The sequence below is a fragment of the Cephus cinctus genome, unplaced genomic scaffold, assembly GCF_000341935.2.
Source record: "Cephus cinctus unplaced genomic scaffold, Ccin1 Ccin1_scaffold0414, whole genome shotgun sequence".
Classification (NCBI taxonomy): Eukaryota; Metazoa; Arthropoda; class Insecta; order Hymenoptera; family Cephidae; genus Cephus; species Cephus cinctus.
This window is the reverse complement of record NW_014333097.1, coordinates 37,238-40,799: the sequence shown is the minus strand read 5'-3', so window position 1 is coordinate 40,799 and position 3,562 is coordinate 37,238.

The following is a 3,562-nucleotide window of genomic DNA, read 5'->3' as shown; positions in this document are numbered from 1 at the left end:
TTAAATAACCATGAAATCATAATCAACTACGAGAAGCAGTAGTAATGTAATAGAGTAGTGAAAACGTTATAGAAAATTTTGAAAATAGAATTAAAATGACGGGCGAGTACTAGATCATATAATAGGCACACATGTAGTGACTTATGTACTTGGCCTCAATAATCTGATATCAATACTTTTTATTAGAGGAATACACAGCACTCCTGTACTTGGCGTAGTTTTTTACACGTAAGTGTTTTTTGGGGGATATCACAAGTTTTTATTGCTCAACGGGACATAGAAGCTCTAAGCACTGATCTATATTGTCACAGATATAAAATGTAAATACATTATGATGTTGCTAATCAGAAAAATATATTGCGTTGTCGAAAATGTTTAATGGGATATAAATTTAATTTGTAAGTCCCTTTTTCTAGAAATGCATAAAAACATATACAAATTATTAAAGGAAATGTAATCTTCAATGCATATAAGCGTCGTTAATGGTGTCCAGCTTGTTGAAGCCGTGTGGTAAACGTAAGAGAGGAGAGTGTGCTGGATTATTTACGTACCTCAGGCTGTGCGAACATCAGAGAGGATACTATAGTTTGAGTGAAGCGCCAAAGCTTGTTGTACACTTTTCTGGACTTCTACGTCTGACACCTAGATACAGGAAACTACGGAGCGGAACACCTGAACACCTTGAACTTCCACGTCTAACACTTAGATGCAGGAAACTACGAAGCGGCATACCTGAACACCCTGGACTTCCACATCCAGTACGCAGATACAAGAAACTACGGAGCGGAACACCTGGAAACCGTGGACTTTTACATGCGACACCTTGATACAAGAAACTACGGAGCGGAACACCTGAACACCTTGAACTTCCACGTCTAACACTTAGATGCAGGAAACTACGAAGCGGCATACCTGAACACCCTGGACTTCCACATCCAGTACGCAGATACAAGAAACTACGGAGCGGAACACCTGGAAACCGTGGACTTTTACATGCGACACCTTGATACAAGAAACTACGGAGCGGAACACCTGGACACCCTAGATTTCCACGCCCGGCTACTAGAGATACAGGAAAGTACGAAGTGGAACACCTGGACACCCTGGACTTCCACATCCAATACCTAGATACAAGAAACTACGGAGCAGAACATCTGGACACCCTGGACTTCCACGTCCGCCACCTAGATACAGGAAACTACGGAGAGGAACACCTGGTCATCCTGTATCTCTAAAAATTGTCACCTAAAATACGAGGAACTATGCCGAAGCACACATATACATACACCCATACACGCGCGCTCCACATGAATGCTATTAAAAACTTAATAATTCTATACTGTTGTGAAAGCACCCTTGTTAGGCCTTAGCTAGTGAAACTGCTAGGGCGTAGATATATCTAATTGTGGGCTACCATTTAACGTTAGGCGTATCTGTTTCCTGTGAAAGTGGGGGATGTAATGCCAACGAATGAGAGCGACGTGTAGGTATACGGATTGATTATTTATTACAGGTAAGATAAGTTACTGACAATGGTTGATAAGGTTGAAAGAGTTGATATTGCACTTCACTGAGTTCTTTTTGTGGCAATCCGTCGTCTGTTGTTACACTCGCGATAGATTTAATAGAACGCTCACCGCGATGACATTCCTGGCCCTCGGGTGGGAAGGCTTGGTTACAAGGATCCGAAGACACGTAAAATATTACCAGCGGAGGAACAAGCAGGACTCGATGGTTTAGACGGTGACTCCTAGAGGAGTTCCGTCTGTTGCCAGGATTCGCGAAAGACTGCCTATTGGTTCCGCATACTGTAGGTGCATCAGCTCCAATTTTGGGGATAATGCACCGCAATATTGATGATCTTGCAGAAAGAGTCTTGCTTCATTCCTCGCGCTGGCATGTAGTGTGAGCGCGTGGCCTGCTACTCAGCGTTCCAGGAATTGCATGAGGCAATCGAAAAGTTCGATGTACCGAAAAGAATTTACCGATTGCATTTACTTAGGTAGATCCGCTTTGGGATGCAACACTCTTGTACTAACTAGAAATTCGGTATGAACGCTAGCTTCACGTATAAAGTGTATTTGATTGTGTTGTGTATTCGTAAATTACCAACACCATACAGAGTACAAATAGGTAAAGAAGGCAACGCAGTCAGCGCCATCTGTCGTATAAAAAATGCGGTGGACGTGCGAAGACGACGACGACGATGACGACGACGACAGACCTGAAATAAAATCATCTCGCTCGCCATGTGAATACGTCCTGATCCTGTACACTAATCGTATTGAATTTGGTGGCAATCAATTCAGAACCCTTGATTCCTACAGTGAATGTATCAATAAATTTTTCTCACATACAGCCGTTCATAAGATATTTGAGTCGAAACACAGGTACAAGGGATGTTTCGAGTAGAGTTTCGGCAGGCTGTGCCCCGTACGGCGGGTTGCCTGTACTTGGCGCATCTCGACCGAGTCTCTTGATAGTCGAGAATTTTAGTATTCATCTTCGATGAACAAAATTTATTTCTTATTACAGAGCGCATGTTATTTAGAGTTTTCAGTCGAACCATTTGTTTACGTTATTGTGATTTGTTTATACGTTAATTATTTAAATTGATCATTTGTATGACGTTATTATCTTCGATCGTAGTATAGGCCTAATTGGGACCCGCTACGTTAAATAACGGGAACGCATCGACTACGGCACCTCTTGGATGATGTGGAAGCCCGTAGATTATCATTGTTGATGCCTTCATTATAATAAATTAATAAATAAAATTAGAAAAAAATTGATATTTGGTTCTATTTTTTTTACCGTCAGCGTGCAGCCCGTACAACTTTTGAAGAGGTTGAAGCACTTCACGTTGGTCAAATCAGTGCTAAATTTTAGTATTCATTTTTCTAAATTTAATGCATTATGTAATATTGGTCAGGTAATATTAGTGTAAATTCATCGCTCTGAACGTTTTTCTGGATTATAGGGCATGTTATAATACAAATCACCCTTCACTGCAATCAATTAATTCATCAAACTTTGTAAAAACGATAAAAAATATTGAGCACTGATTTGACCGGTGTGAAGCGCTTTAACCTCCTTATTACCTTGTATTTAAAAAAAAAATCATAACGTCCAGAAGAAGAAAAAAAAACTTCCGACGGAGAGTCTCGAACCACAGACCTCTAGCCTCCTAACCCAATGCCTTGCCTATCGACCAGCATCATGTACTTTGTATACTTTCTTCGGAACTTATATTTCAGTAGTTAAGTCATTTGCGCTACCGCATAATTGACAGATAAACCATATGCACGATTTTCCTTTAAATGCATTCGTATGTTCATGTTATCTAAATTATTAATAGAAATAAATGAGAAGCTACCCTAAAAATTAAAGTAAGGTAAAGTAACACATAGTTAGTTAAGAAAATGATTTCATATTTATTTAGGTGCACTTGCATATGTGATCTACGATCCGAAAATATACATTCCCAATAGAAAGCAATAAGAGTTATAACACTGAAATTCGTTTCTATTACATAATCTTTGATACACGTGATAAATCCTAC